Source organism: Aethalodelphis obliquidens, unplaced genomic scaffold (assembly GCF_003676395.1).
Source record: "Aethalodelphis obliquidens isolate GAN/ISIS:26980383/991018 unplaced genomic scaffold, ASM367639v1 scaffold71, whole genome shotgun sequence".
NCBI lineage: Eukaryota > Metazoa > Chordata > Mammalia > Artiodactyla > Delphinidae > Aethalodelphis > Aethalodelphis obliquidens.
Window position 1 is genome coordinate 4923873 of NW_020838015.1, and position 18164 is coordinate 4942036.

Genomic DNA, 18164 nt, shown 5'->3' on the forward strand with positions numbered 1-18164 from the left:
CACTTCGTGCCCCTCCCTCCCCCCGGCCTGAGTGAGCCAGAGCCCACGAATCAGCGGCTCCTTTAACCTGGTCCTGTCTGAGCAAAAAACAGATGCTCTCCGGCGACCTACATGCAGAGGCGAGGCCAAATCCAAAGCTGAGCCCCTGGGAGCTGTGAGAACAAAGAAGAGAAAGGGAAATCTCTCCCAGCAGCCTCAGAAGCAGCGGATTTGAGCTCCACAACCAACTTGATGTACCCTGCATCTGTGGAATACCTGAATAGACAACGAACCATCCCAAATTGAGGAGGTGGACTTTGAGAGCAAGATTTATGATGTTTTCCCCTTTTCCTCTTTTTGTGTGTATGTGTATGCTTCTGTGTGAGATTCTGTCTGTATAGCTTTGCTTTCAGCATTTCTCCTAAGGTTTTATCCGTCCATTTTTTTTCTTAATATTTTTAATTTAATAACAACTTTATTATATTTTACTTTATCTTCTTTCTTTCTTCCTTCCTTCCCTCCTTCCTTCCTTTCTTTCTTTCTTTATTCCTACTTCTACTAATTCTATTTTTCCTGCCATCTATTCTGAGCCGGGTGGATGAAAGGCCCTTGGTGCTGCAGCCAGGAGTCAGTGCTGTGCCTCTGAGGTGGGAGAGCCAACTTCAGGACACTGGTCCACAAGAGACCTCCCAGCTCCACATAATATCAAACAGCGAAAATCTCCCAGAGGTCTCCATCTCAACACCAGCACCCAGCTTCACTCAACGACCAGCAAGCTACAGTGCTGGACATCCTATGCCAAACAACTAGCAAAACAGGAACACAACCCCACCCATTAGCAGAGAGGCTGCCTAAAATCATAACAAGTCCACAGACACCCCAAAACACACCACCAGACGTGGACCTGCCCACCAGAGAGAGAAGATCCAGCCTCACCCACCAGAACACAGGCACTAGTCCCCTCCACCAGGAAGCCTACACATCCCACTGAAGCAACCTTAGCCACTGGGGACAGACACCAAAAACAACGGAAAATACGAACCTGCAGCCTGCAAAAAGGAAACACCAAACACAGTAAGATAAGCAAAATGAGAAGACAGAAAAACACACAGCAGATGAAGGAGCAAGATAAAAACGCACCAGACCTAACAAATGAAGAGGAAATAGGCAGTCTACCTGAAAAAGAATTCAGAATAATGACAATAAAGATGATCCAAAAGCTTGGAAATAGAATAGACAAAATGCAAGAAACATTTAACAAGGACCTAGAAGAACTAAAGATGAAACAAGCAACGATGAACAATACAATAAATGAAATGAAGAAGACTCTAGATGGGATCAATAGCAGAATAACTGAGGCAGAAGAACGGATAAGTGACCTGGAAGGTAAAATAGTGGAAATAACTACTGCAGAGCAGAATAAAGAAAAAAGAATGAAAAGAACTGAGGACAGTCTCAGAGACCTCTGGGACAACATTAAACGCACCAATATTCGAATTATAGGGGTTCCAGAAGAAGAAGAGAAAAAGAGAGGAACTGAGAAAACATTTGAAGAGATTATAGTTGAAAACTTCCCTAATATGGGAAAGGAAATAGTTAATCAAGTCCAGGAAGCACAGAGAGTCCCGTACAGGGTAAATCCAAAGAGAAATACGCCAAGACACATATTAATCAAACTGTCAAAAATTAAATACAAAGAAAGCATATTAAAAGCAGCAAGGGAAAAACAACACAAAACACACAAGGGAATCCCCATAAGGTTAACAGCTCATCTTTCAGCAGAAACTTTGCAGGCCATAAGGGACTGGCAGGACATATTTAAAGTGATGAAGGAAAAAAACCTGCAACCAAGATTACTCTACCCAGCACGGATCTCATTCACATTTGATGGAGAAGCTTTTGCTTTACAGACAAGCAAAAGCTGAGAGAGTTCAGCACCACCAAACCAGCTTTACAACAAATGCTAAAGGAACTTCTCGAGGCAAGAAACACAAGAGAAGGAAAAGACCTACAATAACGAACCCAAAACAATTAAGAAAATGGGAATAGGAACATACATATCGATAATTACCTTAAATGTAAATGGACTAAATGCTCCCACCAAAAGACACAGATTGGCTGAATGGATACAAAAACAAGACCCATATATATGCTGTCTGCAAGAAACCCACTTCAGACCTAGAGACACATACAGACTGAAAGTAAGGGGATGGAAAAAGATATTCCATGCAAATGGAAACCAAAAGAAAGCTGGAGTAGCAATTCTCATATCAGACAAAATAGACTTTAAAATAAACACGATTAGAAGAGACAAAGAAGGACATTACATAATGATCAAGGGATCGATCCAAGAAGAAGATATAACAATTGTAAATATTTATGCACCCAACATAGGAGCACCTCAATACATAAGGCAAACATAAGGCAAATACTAACAGCCATAAAAGGGGAAATCCACAGTAACACATTCATATTAGGGGACTTTAACACCCCACTTTCACCAATGGACAGATCATCCGAAATGAAAGTAAATAAGGAAACACAAGCTTTAAATGATACATTAAACAAGATGGACTTAATTGATATTTATAGGATACTCCAGCCAAAAACAACAGAATACAGTTTTCTCAAGTGCTCATGGAACATTCTCCAGGATAGATCATATCTTGGGTCACAAATCAAGCCTTGGTAAATTTAAGAAAATTGAAATTGTATCAAGTATCTTTTCCGACCACTATGCTATGAGACTAGATATCAATTACAGGAAAAGATCTGTAAAAAATACAAACACATGGAGGCTAAACAATACACTACTTAATAAAGAAGTGATCACTGAAGAAATCAAAGAGGAAATCAAAAAATACCTAGAAACAAATGACAATGGAGACACGACGTCTCAAAAGCTATGGGATGCAGCAAAAGCAGTTCTAAGAGGGAAGTTGATAGCAATACAAGCCCACCTTAAGAAACAGGAAACATCTCGAATAAACAACCTAACCTTGCACCTAAAGCAATTAGAGAAAGTAGAACCAAAAACCCCCAAAGTTAGCAGAAGGAAAGAAATCATAAAAATCAGATCAGAAATAAATGAAAAAGAAGTGAAGGAAATGATAGCAAAGATCAGTAAAACTAAAAGCTGGTTCTTTGAGAAGATAAACAAAATAGATAAACCATTAGCCAGACTCATCAAGAAAAAAAGGGAGAAGACTCAAATCAATAGAATTAGAAATGAAAAAGGAGAAGTAACAACTGACACTGCAGAAATACAAAAGATCATGAGAGATTACTACAAGCAACTCTCTATGCCAATAAAATGGACAACCTGGAAGAAATGGACAAGTTCTTAGAAATGCACAACCTGACAAGACTGAATCAGGAAGAAATAGAAAATATGAACAGACCAATCACAAGCACTGAAATTGAAACTGTGATTAAAACCTTCCAACAAACAAAAGCCCAGGACCAGATGGCTTCACAGGCGAATTCTACCAAACATTTAGAGAAGAGCTAACACCTATCCTTCTCAGACTCTTCCAAAATATAGCAGAGGGAGGAATACTCCCAAATTCATTCTACGAGGCCACCATCACCTTGATACTAAAACCAGACAAGGATGTCACAAAGAAAGAAAACTACAGGCCAGTATCACTGATGAACATAGATGCAGAGTCCTCAACAAAATACTAGCAAACAGAATCCAACAGCACGTTAAAAGTATACACCACGATCAAGTGGCGTTTATTCCAGGAATGCAAGGATTCTTCAATATACACAAAGCAATCAATGTGATAAACCATATTAACAAATTGAAGGAGAAAAACCATATGATCATCTCAATAGATGCAGAGAAAGCTTTTGACAAAATTCAACACCCATTTATGATAAAAACCCTACAGAAAGTAGGCATAGAGGGAACTTTCCTCAACATAATAAAGGCCACATATGACAAGCCCACAGCCAACATCATCCTCAATGGTGAAAAACTGAAACTATCTCCACTAAGATCAGGAGCAACCCAAGGTTGTCCACTCTCACCACTCATTCAACATAGTTTTGGAAGTTTTAGCCACAGCAATCAGAGAAGAAAAGGAAATAAAAGGAATCCAGATTGGAAAAGAAGTAAAGCTGTCACTGTTTCCAGATGACATGATACTATACATAGAGAATCCTAAAGATGCTACCAGAAAATTACTAGAGCTAATCAATGAATTTGGTGAAGTAGCAGGATACAAAATTAATGCACAGAAATCTCTGGCATTCTTATACACTAATGATGAAAAATCTGAAAGTGAAATCAAGAAAACACTCCCATTTACCACTGCAACAAAAAGAATAAAATATCTAGGAATAAACCTACCTAAGGAGACAACAGACCTGTATGCAGAAAATTATAAGGCACTGATGAAAGAAAGTAAAGATGATACAAATCGATGGAGAGATATACCATGTTCTTGGATTGGAAGAATCAACATTGTGAAAATGACTCTACTACCCAAAGCAATCTACAGATTCAATGTAATCCCTATCAAACTACCACTGGCGTTTTTCACAGAACTAGAACAAAAAATTTCACAATTTGTATGGAAACACAAAAGACCCCGAATAGCCAAAGTAATCTTGAGAACGAAAAACAAAGCTGGAGGAATCAGGCTCCCTGACTTCAGACTATACTACAAAGCTACAGTAATCAAGACAGTATGGTACTGGCACAAAAACAGAAAGATAGATCAATGGAACAGGATAGAAAGCCCAGAGATAAACCCACGTACATATGGTCACCTTATCTTTGATAAAGGAGGCAGGAATGTACAGTGGAGAAAGGACAGCCTCTTCAATAAGTGGTGCTGCGAAAACTGGACAGCTACATGTAAAAGTATGAGATTAGATCACTCCCTAACACCATACACAAAAATAAGCTCAAAATGGATTAAAGACGTAAATGTAAGGCCACTTTCAAACTGTTAGAGGAAAACATAGGCAGAACACTCTATGACATAAATCACAGCAAGATCCTTTTTGACCCATCTAGAGAAATGGAAATAAAAACAAAAATAAACAAATGGGACCTAATGAAACTTCAAAGCTTTTGCACAGCAAAGGAAACCATAAACAAGACCAAAAGACAACCCTCAGAATGGGAGAAAATATTTGTAAATGAAGCAACTGACAAAGGATTAATTTCCAAAATTTACAAGCAGCTCAATAACAAAAAAACAAACAACCCAATCCAAAAATGGGCAGTAGACCTCAATAGACATTTCTCCAAAGAAGATATACAGACTGCCAACAAACACATGAAAGAATGCTCAACATCATTAATCATTAGAGAAATGCAAATCAAAACTACAATGAGATATCATCTCACACCAGTCAGAATGGCCATCATCAAAAAATCTAGAAACAATAAATGCTGGAGAGGGTGTGGAGAAAAGGGAACACTCTTGCACTGCTGGTGGGAATGTGAACTGGTTCAGCCACTATGGAGAACAGTATGGAGGTTCCTTAAAAAACTACAAATAGAACTATCATATGACCCAGCAATCCCACTACTGGGCATATACCCTGAGAAAACCATAATTCAAAAAGAGTCATGTACCAAAATGTTCACTGCAGCTGTATTTACAATAGCCCGGAGATGGAAACAACCTAAGTGCCCATCATCAGATGAATGGATAAAGAAGATGTGGCACATATATACAATGGAATATTACTCAGCCATAAAAAGAAACGAAATTGAGCTATTTGTAATGAGGTGGATAGACCTAGAGTCTGTCATACAGAGTGAAGTAAGTCAGAAAGGGAAAGACAAATACTGTATGCTAACACATATATATGGAATTTAAGAAAAAAAATGTCATGAAGAACCTAGGGGTAAGACAGGAATAAAGACACAGACCTACTGGAGAACAGACTTGAGGATATGGGGAGGGGGAAGGGTGAGCTGTGACAAAGCGAGAGGCATGGACATATATACACTACCAAACGTAAGGTAGATAGCTAGTAGGAAGCAGCTGCATAGCACAGGGATATCAGCTCGGTGCTTTGTGACCTGTGACCGCCTGGAGGGGTGGGATAGGGAGGGTGGGAGGGAGGGAGACGCAAGAGGGAAGAGATATGGGAACATATGTATATGTGTAACTGATTCACTTTGTTATAAAGCAGAAACTAACACACCATTGTAAAGCAATTATACCCCAATAAAGATGTTAAAAATACATATATGAGTGAAAAAAATTTGAAAGTAAAGGTCAGAAAAATATATACAACAACTTACTACAAGAAATCTGATGTAGCTGTACTAGTATCAGACAAAGTAAACTTTTAGGCAAATGCATTCCTTAGAGACATTTTATTATTATATAAGAATTAATCTACCAGAAAAGTATGGCAATTCTAGATTTGTATGTGTCTCATAACATACTCCCCAAATATACAATGACAGCATAAAATGAAGCCATTGCCAAATTCAAAAGCATTGTAGTAAAGTTTAATCCGCCTTTCTCAGTTACTGAAAAGCCAAGTTTACGAATTATATTAATCAACTTTTCTATAGACTTGCCAGTCTGTTTTCTACTTTTTCCATCCTTAATTTGAGTTCAAAATATTTAAGTATGGCATTTTTTTCTTCTTTTATAATTTTGTATAGTTGATCTAATATGAACTAGGAAAAGTAAATCAAAGCCCACTAATACCAATCTAATTTTTTCTATTTTTCCTTATATTTATTGTAGTTTCTTTTATTTATGATAAAAAAAATCTGGTATACAAATATAAGTGTTACATCTGCATTAAATAAGTATTACTTAGAAATTATGTTTGATTTTGAGTAACAGATACATCTTTCCTAATGTTAGTCTAAGACTGCTGAAAGTTTTATTCTCTCACATAAAAATATCTGGAGGTAGGGGGTGTCAGGACTAGTAAAAAGGGCTCTTTAAATTCATTAATGGCTGGTCCAATTAAAAGAAAACTACTGGACCTGTGTGCAGAAATCACACAACAAAGAGAGCAAAAACATTGTGAAAAAGAAAACTATAAATCAACTACACTCCAATAAAAATTTTAAAAAAATAACATGTATTACATCAAGCATGACTTAAAGGCTAAAAGTTAAAAACAAAATTGTCTATAATTTCAAAAAATGTACAGGCAGTGCAATCTTGTTTTAAAAAAAGACTTAATAAAGATGTAAAAAAAAAGACTTAAAGCAGGAGATGGAAAATAAGCAGTCAGTAAAAAGAAATATGACACATAAAAAAATTAGAAATAAATGAAAATGTTTCAGAGGAAAATGTTACATTTGATGCCACCAAAACTAGAGTAAACATTATTTGAACCCACAGTCAGGGACATGGAAATCAAGCTTCAAAAAGATCACACAAAATGAAATCTCAAAGAAATAATATATAAAATTTTTATAAAATATGATAGATATGTAGAGATGAAAGAAAAGGGGAACAGATAAGATAAAAATAGTATTCAAAAATTTAGTAGAAGTGGTTTTGAAATAAAAGTCTTGACTCTGATGATCAAATTAGGTTGACTGTTTCCTCAGAAAATTTCCTCGTGAAGCTTTGATATTCAAAGATTAAGAAAAAAAGTATCCTAAGGGAATCTTAGAAAAAACAGTCAACATGCAAAAGGGAGAATAATTATGCTACTCTGAGATTTCTCTACAGGATATTACTTACCAAGGTAATTAGAAGAATTCAATGAAATAATGTAATTATACCAGTCCTTGGATTGGCATCAGGGCATTCATATACTTACTGAAACTGTATTCAAAATATTGTTTGTGTACACATAGGTAAGTTTTTCTAGGATGAGAACAAATGGCTCTTTACCTGATTGACAAAGAGATGGCAAATAAATTAAAACTCACAGCTGTAGGGCATGTCTCCCAGTGGAGGACTTCATTTTTCTAGTAGTCCATGGAAAGAGTATTGTGTGTCCATGAGTTTATCGCAAGGTTTTTTTCATGTGTGAGTTTCCATTCAAACTATATCTGAAATTAAAATAAATAGCATATTCTGTATAATGCAGTTGATCATCCTATAATTGAACGTTAATTTATTTCAATGCACATATTTGCATTTTGCTTAGGTGACCACTTTTGCCCAAAAGGATCATGAAGTGACAGCATTTAAGTTCTAATATGCTAGGAAGCACATTCTTTACTCTTGTTCACCTTTCATAATGCCACAAATGACAACTTTCTAACACCTACCTTTGTGTAAATATTGATTTCCTTAAACAATTATGAGGAGAAAAAATCCTAGACTCTTGCTTTAAAATAGCATTAGTCTACGAAAGTATTCAGTTTTGACTTAAGCTGCATATTTACATATTTACATCTGACGTCCTGAAAACAACTCTGTGCTTTGGAGCAATGTTCTATTTTAATTGTTTTGGGCTCATGGAAAAAGACAGAGGCAGAATTAATATGTGAATGGCCCATTCACATGATGAAAGGACTAAATGGTATTCTAAGAAACTGTAAAATAAAAGGCTTCAAAATTGTTTAAACAAAGAAAACAGCCATCTTATGGCATACTATATTTGCATATATCAGTTGTGAGCACTAGTTTGGCTTCAACAAAAAATTATCTGTTACATAAAATTAATGTTTATTTAAATTTTATTGGTTGTATAATGTGATGAATTCAATTTTTAATTTAGGTTTTATAATTGTATAAGGGATAATAGTATAAGGAGTTCATTCTTAGGTTTACATGATACATATTTATAGGCCATTATAATAAAAAAGAGTTTCTGTCATTACTGTGGGTCAGCAAAAAATTTCTTTTCATTTTATAAGTGTAAAAAATTGCCCATGCAGAGCATAATTCACCCACACTGCTCACTGTCTCCATCTCAGTATGGCTTTGCTGTAGGCAAGCTGCCTTCATTCTCTAATTATGGTGACTCCACTCATCTGTCTCAAACCATGTGAGATGGAGAGTTATGCTTCAGCAAAATGAACTACAACATGCTCCAGCCAATCAGGGTCATTCCCGAATAGTACCATTATTGATTTGTTGGTCAAAACTCAAAACAAACGAATCCCCTAATTCCATACTTACTGAGTAGAAAATTAACAAATGCATGAAAAGTTACAATCTTCCATGTTTTGTTTTACCCTGCATTCTCTAAAAAACAGAGCATGAGGGCATGAAGTTGACATGCTTGTTTTTGAGGTAGGGTGCACTCTTAGTGAATGAAGAATGAGGGAAAAGGGAATTCCAGTCAAGGAAGGAGCAAAAAGTAATACAAGATGATGTATTACCAAGATGTTCATAGCTGTACAGGAAAACTGGCTGATGATTGGTCGTGTAGGATATCTTCAGAAAGGATGTGTGGAACCCCTGCTTTCCTGAACCATTTGGTTTTGTTGGAAAGAGAGGAAGGGCAAGCAATTTATCTGCCACTTCCTTTCTATCTCCTGTCTCATTAGTCAAAGTTCACCCCACGGGGCATTAACACCCCCACCTGACCCCACTAGACAGTCACTGGAGAAGGCAGCGTCTCTGTGTGTCCGGGTGATCAGACCTGAGTCTTAAAACCACTGTGGCTCTTTCTAGGGTAAACATGATGGTGGCTCAGTCTTTGCCCTCAAAGGCAGGGGAGATGATATATGGTGTCATGAGACAAGGAGCCTGTGCTAGAAAAGAACCCATACCTCCAATATCTGGGTACCGTAGAATCCAGGGCTCAGAGGAAGAAAGAAGCTACTTTTAAAATGGGAGGAAAAAAAGAGAAAAAGATGGGGAAGGAAGAGCTAAATGGAGCTGAGTGCCAATTTACCCATTTATAATAAGAAATGTAAATGACACTCTAGTACATTGATCAGGTAATATCTCTATCCATGGAAACATCCGCTTTAGCATCTCTGACTTTCCTTTCTCTGACTTACCAGTCCCCGCCACTTGGTCTTGAGACAAGCCCAAATAGGTTAAATGATGTTATGCCAGTTATGAGGCTAGATCTCAAGAGAACTTGCATGCATTGCCTTGACCTTTTGGAACATTGCCCAGAAGCCTGCTGCAGTATGAGAGACCACATGGAGGAGAGGTATACTGCCTAATAGGAGGTCATCTGAGAAAAGCCAGCCCATAGCCAACACAGTAGCTGACCACAAATGCATGAATGACCCTGGCAGAGACCAGAAGAACTGCTCTGATGAGCATAAGCTAAACTGTCAACCCCCAGAATTATTTGTTCAGTAAATAGTTGCTGCTTTAAACCGCCAAGCTTTAGGGTAGTTTGTTACACAGCAAAAGCTAACTGATATATTTGGTATCTGAAACATAGGTTACTTTTCCCTTTTTCAATTGATAGCCACCTTTCAGATTTACGATGTTAATTAAAATGTTGGTTCCCCCAAATAAATACAAAATAAATTGAAGTATTTTTGAAGGGAAGACCAGCTACCAGGAATTTCAACTGGCATTTTAATATGTTCCATGACTGCAGATGAAACTTTTTCTTCACAAATTATCCTTTTACTTTATATCAGAGAAGAGTTGTTTAGTATACATTAAAGTATTTGTGTTTTTTGAGAATACCAAGGAATTGTGTTTTCTGCAAAACATATGGTCCCTTTCTCCTACTTCAACACCTACATAAGTGTTTTGGGGGGAATACAAAAAAGAATTATTGACATATTACATGAATCAAATGCCATTAATCCTGACCTTCTGACCATACTCAGAGCCAGGAGACTTGGAAAGTCTACATTCTCATTCAAGTTGTACCTGATCTGGGAAGTCCAATTGAGCTAAGAATCTCAAAGATGAAATAGCTAGTTCAAACTTGCTTTAGTTACAACTGAGGTATTAATTATAACTAATTCATTATCCTGTTGACAATGAAATCTTAGTGCAGATCTGCCAATAGGGTTGAACTATTTCAGAAAAAAATAGGATGTTTTCTCCATAAACTGCCAGGTAACTACCTTTTAGGGAAATGAAATAAGACAGGACAACTCTTTTAAACTCCAACTGTGGAAATTCTGCATGGTGTCCTGTCAACAAGGAAGGAGAATACCTGATTTGGGGGATCAACCTTTCTTGCTTCCGAGTGGAGCTCTCAAAATTAATCTTTATAAATACATATAGATTCAGAAATGAAAAGTATTCTACAGATATGATGATTAGTTTGAAAGAAAAATGTTATCTGTGCTCTTTAGAAATGGGATCAAAAGGAGCTTTTATTTCTAGTTGTATGAAGAACAGAAAGATCTACATATAATAAGAAAAGAAGCATGTGGTACTTGCTATAAATACACTTATTTATTGTCCTTCTGTTATTTGTCTTGTGGGTCAGCTTTATGCCACGAGAATGCTGACAACCTACACCCAGGAAAATAACGGGAAGGGTTAATGTCAGCCCATATAATTTCCTTTATTAAATTGGTACCAAGCTTTCCATTTAAAAGCACATGCTCCCACAACAGCAGAGTTCAGTTGTGCACCTTGAGATCAGTCTATTATACACCAACTACAGTGAAACTAAAGGAATGGCTATCCTCTAGATAGAAAAAAGTCAATTAACTGAGCAGCCCGCAATTCTTAGCCATCACTAATCTTTCCATGTAGCCTCAGCAGGATTCTTTTAGAAATGCAAGTTCTTGCCAGCCATTATTCCAACCTCCCCAGCAAATCACATCCAGTAGTGCAGTGAAAAAAATCAAGAAGGTAAAGATTTCTCTGTCCTCCAATGGTTATTGATATTTTTTTTTTCTGGAAGACAAAAGGGTAATCCTTTAGAAACAAACAGATCGTTTTCTAATAAATAGCTATTACTATGAAACAGATGTTTTCTGCAATGTACACTGACTTTCAAAATCAGCTACTTTAGCAGAGTGTGTGTGTGTGTGTGTGTGTGTGTTTGTATACATGTGGATAGACATAGATAGATAGAGAATGAAAGAAAGAGGTTTTTTTTTTTCCTAAAGAGATCTAAGTAAATATTCTGGAAAATGTCAGTGGCAAATAGAGGCAATTAAACCTTAAATACGATTTCATTCAATTAATTTTGCATACTAAAAAGCATGTTGCTTTTCAGAATAGACATAGGAAGTTATTATGATAGTGTAATCTTTTGCTAGCTCCCTCAAAATCATGAGTAGCCTCATTCTTGCAAAAGAGCAAAAGCAGAAATGTCAACCCAAAGAAGAGTTGAAGGAGATTTAAATAGTTGCACATTAAATAATGATAAAAATTTTCACTGGTAATCCTGTTAAGCTGAAGATACTCAGTTTACGGGGAGTGTAATTATTTAACAGTAGAAAACCCTTGACATTCATTCAATAAATGTTAGTGAATGACTGCTATTCACCAAGCACTTTTCTAGGCATTGAGCATATTGTAGGGATATAATTAAGCTCCTGCCCTCATAGAGATTATATTCTAGAATAAACAGGCAATAAACAAGTAAATAAAATAAATTCCAATATTGATGAAGAAAATAAAGCAGGGTAATGCGACAGTGACTAAAGCAGGCTAGGGATGAGGGTTGGCTACTTTATATCACACGTTAAGACGAAGCTGTGTTGAGAAGGTAACATTTGTTTCGAGGCCTGAATGATGAGGAATGAGCAGCCATTTAAAACATCTGGAGTTTAATTAGGACCCATTTGTTTATTTTTGTTTTTATTTCCATTACTCTGGGAGATGGAGCAAAAAAGCTATTGCTGCGATTTATATCAGAGAATGTTCTGCCTATGTTTTCCTCTAAGAGTTTTATAGTATCTGGTCTTACATTTAGGTCTTTAATCCATTTTGAGTTTATTTTTGTGTGTGGTGTTAAAGAGTGTTCTAATTTCATTTTTTTTTTACATGTGGCTGTCTAGTTTTCCCTATGGAGAACAGTATGAAGGTTCCTTAAAATCTAAAAGTAGAGCTACCATATGATCCAGCAATCCCACTCCTAGGCATATATCCAGAGAAAAACTTGGTTCAAAAGTATACATGCACCCCAATGTTCATTGCAGTGCTGTTTACAACAGCCAAGACATGGAAGCACCTAAATGTCCATTGACAGATGAATGGATAAAGAAGATGTGGTACATATACCGCTATGGAATATTACTCAGCCATTATAAAGAATGAAATAATGCCATTTGTAACAACATGGGTGGACCTGGAGGTTATCATACTAAGTGAAGTAAGTCAGATAGAGAAAGACAAATATCATATGATATCACTTATATGTGGAATCTTAAAAAAATGATACAAATGAACTTATTTACACAAAAGAAACAGACTCACAGACTTAGAGAACAAACTTATGGTTACCAGGGGGGAAGGGTGTGGTGGGGGAGGGACAGATTGGGAGTTTGGGATTGACATGTAAACAGTGCTATGTTTAAAATAGATAACCAACAAGGACCTACTATCTAGCACAGGGAACTCTGCTCAATATTCTGTAATAACCTAAATGGGAAAAGAATTTGAAAAAGAATAGATACATGTATAAGTGAATCACTTTGTTGTACATCTGAAACTAACACAACATTGTTAATCAACTATACTCCAATATAAAATAAAAATTAAAAAAAATCTGGAGCTTAGAGTTCTAGGCAGAAAGAATAACAAATGCCAACGCCCAATGTTTGGAATAAACTTATTATGGCCAAAGATCAGAATGGCCAGTGTAACTGGGGTTTGGTGAGCTGGGACTGGTTCATGTTGGGCCATGAATATCATGATAAGGAATTGGGATTTTATTTTAAGTACATTGGAAAGTCATGAAAAGGTATTCAGCTGGGGAGAAACACAGTATGACTTACATTTTAAAAAGATCGATCTGATAGTTATTGTAGAAGCAGGAATGAAAGGAGTGAGTCCAGTTGAGAGGTTGTTGCAATAGAACAGAGGAGGGATGTTAGTAGCTTGTTCTAGGGTGGTATTTGTAAAGGCTGTGTGTCCTGGAAATAAAAGTGGATGGACTGCGGCTATATTGTGGGAGTAGAGTCAGCAGGACTAGGGGACAGATTTGATGTGGGTGACAAGGATGACTTTTGGATTTTTGGTTTATACCATTCAATAAGAGCGGAGACACTAAAAGTGGATCAAATTTGGGGCTGTAGAGTTTGGAGATTATAAATATTCTGTTGAACTTGTTGAATTTGAGATATCTTTGAGCCATCAAAATGGAGAAGTTGAGTAGAAAATTGGACATGTGGACCTGGGACTCATAGGACAAGTCTGGGCAAGAGGACCTAGTAAGATCACCCTTATCCCTTGGCCCCAACACCATTATCCACAGCAGGATTCAAGATAGGCCTAAAGAGCATTTGCTTCTGGTAAATTCCTTCTCTGGGCCTGACACAATTCTCTGTAGTCTATAAAATAGGTCCACAGGGCTCAGGGTGCTCCAGGTAAGACAATATCTACAACATAACTTGACATTGTCAGGGCCATTGATAACAACTATTGGTCTCAATAGAACTGATGCCCTACCTTCTTCTAAGGGACCACTTTAGGACTAAATAATCCCTTTCTTCTCATATCCCATCAACCTCCCTCCCATCCCTGTTTTCATCAGCTACTGCCAGAAATCCGAATCTCTCAGGTCATCTATCATTGTCCAGACTTTCTCCCCATCCAGATCTGTATGCAGTAAGTCTGATCTCATCACCTACACTTTCCTGATCTGCAGTTCCACATCCTCTGAGACTCGTGGTTTGTTATCAGCAAAATCCTCCATATCCTTTACTTCATCTCTTAATGTTCCCTTCACCTTCTGCTTGTTCTAATCATAATCGGACTCTTTCCTCAGGACAATGCCTCCTTTGCAGCCCTTTTAAATGCTACTTATAGGACCTTGAGGCAGGGTAGGTGTCCCAGTTGCTTCCCAATTATTTTACCTCCATTCTTTATCAAAACCCACAGGCCTTTGAATTGCATCACTCCAGACCTAACAATACTTGGCTTATTCTATTAGAAGTTGTCATATATTGCACTCCTGGTCACTCAGCCTAATTCACGATGAAGGATATCCTTAATCCTAACTTCAAACATCACAAGGTCTCATCACAGCCTTCTATGTTTCCAAATCACTAATCTAGTACCCTTGTTCCATCTATTCTTAAATTTTATCAGGATTCCTACCCATTGGGCAAGTGGGCCCTCATTGATGCTTAGCAAACATGCTTCATCTTGCTTGTAAAGTTGCTGTGCTACTTTTTTTTTTTTTTTTTTTTGCGGTACGCGGGCCTCTCACTGTTGTGGCCTCTCCCATTGCAGAGCACAGGCGCCGGATGCACAGGCTCAGCGGCCATGGCTCACGGGCCCAGCCGCTCCGCGGCATGTGGGATCTTCCCGGACCGGGGCATGAACCCATGTCCCCTGCATCGGCAGGTGGACTCTCAACCACTGCGCCACCAGGGAAGGCCCTGTGCTACTTTTTAAGATGCCTATTTCCTGGGCTTCCCTGGTGGCGCAGTGGTTGAGAATCCACCTGCCAATGTAGGGGACACGGGTTCGAGCCCTGGTCCGGGAAGATCCCACATGCCGCGGAGCAACTAAGCCCGTGCGCTACAACTACTGAGCCTGCGCTCGAGAGCCCACGAGCCACAACTACTGAAGCCCGCACGCCTAGAGCCTGTGCTCCGCAACAAGAGAAGCCACTGCAGTGAGAAGCCCACGCGCTGCAACGAAAAGAAGCCCCCGCTCGCTGCAACTCGAGAAAGCCCATGTGCAGCAACAAAGACCCAACATGGCCAAAAATAAATAAAATAAATTAACCCCCCCCAAAAATGAATAAAAGGAAAAATATTTTTTTAAATGCCTATTTTCTACCTTTTTTTTGTCTTCTCCAACCCTCTAACATATCTACATTCTTCTTTATTCTCATCAAATCTATTGCCTATTCTATCATAACTGATATTCTCTCTCTGCTACCAGTAAAACTGAATGAGTAATGATAACCCCTATACTTATACACTGAATCCCCTTTCTCTGTACCACCTGAGGTCTTTGCTCTGGAAATTATCCTCTCTCTACGGGACCATTCTCATCATCATATAAACTTGCTATAAAATATTTAACCTTAGATATAATATTTCCAATATTAAATAAGATACCCACCATTATCTCATGTCTCCTTCCAGCTATGATCTCATTTTTCCCTTCCATTTGAGAGCAAAATTCTGCAGACTGTTGTCTATACTTACTGTCTCAGATTCTTCATTTCCTTTTCTTTCTTTAACCCACGCTAACCAAAATTTTCCCTCTCCATTGCATGGAAACAACTTTTGTCATGGTGAATGGAACTCCATATCACCAAATCAAGTGCTGAGTTATCTGTCTTCATTTTACAAAAGTATTGGACAACATTTAACAGAGATGACCATTTCTCTTTTCTGAAAATACCTTCTTCATTTGGTGTTTGAGCTACATTCCCCTGGCTTTCCTCCTGCATCATTGGCCGCTTCTTAATATCCCTTGCTGGCTTATCCTCCGCTTCTTATCTCTCTATATTACAGTCCCCCAGGGCTCATCCCTCAGACCTTTTCTCTCCTTTATCTTCAGCATTTCCTTAAGTGAATTCATCCAGTGTTGTGGCTTTGAACATCCTTTATATGCTGATAATTTCCAAATTGGTCTTCAGTCCAGACTGCCTGTTTGAGCAACAAACTTACAAATGAGTTCAACTACCTACATAACATCTCCACTTTGAGGTCTAAAGGCCTATCAGTCTTAATACAGCAGAAACCAAATTTTTGGCATTTGCTCCCAAACCTGCTCTTCTTGCAGTCTTCCTCATTTCAGTTAATGACATTTTTCCATTTACTCAAAACTTATGGGTTAATCCTTGTCTCTTTCCCGTCCTCATTATGCACCATCAATCCTAAGCAGTTATTATCAGCTCTACCTTCAAAATACATCCTGATTCTGACTAACCCCCCCCCCCCCCGACCACCTTGGGCCAAGCCACTATCCTTCATTACTTAGCTTCCTAACTGGACTTCCTCTTTCTCCCTTCATGTTGTCCTCTACAGAGCAGCCATAGTGATTTTTTTAAACTATAAATCAGATCACATCACCCCCTTGTTCAAAATTCTCTAAAGGTTTCCCATCACACTTAGAAAACAATCAGAATCCCTACCTATGACTGAAGAAGTCTCTGCCCATCTTTCTGTCCTCATCTCTTTACATTCTCCTCTTCGCTCACTCTACTCCAGTCTTCCTGTAATCACTTGAACATGGACAATCCAAATTCATTCCTGCCTCAGGGTCTTTCTATTTGCTGTAACTTCTGCCTGGAATGATATTCCTCCATCTATTCTTCTTCTTGCTCCTCTAAAATCAGGTCTGTGCTCAAATGCCACATCTGCAGATAGACCTTCTCCCATCATCCTATTTAAAATAGCCATCACCACCCTTCCTACCCTCGTTCATATTATTCTCTCTCTCCTTACCTTGCTTGAAAGTCTTCATAAAACTTTCATTAGCTGGAATTATTTTGTTTCTTGTTTTTGTCTGTTTCTTCCCTAGAATGTGATCCCCATCAGAGCAGAGAGTTTATCTTTTGTTCACTTCTGCATTCTAAGAGTCTCAACAGTATCTGGCATAGTAAGCACTCATGAAACATTTGATTTATGAATATATAAATTAATAAAATAATCAATAAATGAGTAAATGAATGCAGTCAGAAAAGTCCACAGGAGGAATACATTGTTTGGAGAAAGATAATAATTTCCATTTTGGACTAGTTGAATTTGAGATGCTGGCAAAGTATCCAAGTAAAGGTGTTTAGAAGACAATTGAAAAGTCAGTTCTGAAATTTGGGAGAATTTTCAGAGTGAAAAATAAAGAATTGAAAAGGCATTTTTATTAGTTTCCTATTGCTGCTGTAACAAGTCACCACAAACTTAGTGGTTCGAAACAACACAGATTTATCATTTTTGAGTTTGGGACGTCAAAATCCTAAAATCTACGTGTAGGCCGGGCTCTATTCCCTCTGGAGGCTCCAGGAGAGAATCCATTTCCATTTCCACGCCTTTTCTATAAGCAGAGGGCACTCACTTTCCTCGGCTGTGGCTCCTATTTCTCTCTTTCTCTCTCTCTCTCTTTCTCTCTCTCACTCTCTCTCTCTCTCTCTCTCTCGTTCTAGCTCTCTCTCTCTTTCTCACTCTCTCTGATTTCTGCTTCTATAGTCACATCTCCTGCTCTGAC

General features: G+C 37.9%; 1 long non-coding RNA gene across 1 annotated transcript in view; it reads right to left on the reverse strand.

Annotated features, from left to right (window-relative positions):
• Positions 1-17370, reverse strand: part of LOC113611877 (uncharacterized) — a 51470-nt gene extending 34100 nt beyond the window's left edge. Inside the window, exons 1-2 of the long non-coding RNA XR_003429642.1 lie at positions 17095-17370; positions 7862-7984 (exon numbers count right to left, since the gene is read on the reverse strand). This is a non-coding gene — a long non-coding RNA (uncharacterized LOC113611877). The remainder of the gene's footprint in view (positions 1-7861; positions 7985-17094) is intronic.
• Positions 17371-18164: the final 794 nt, after the last annotated feature.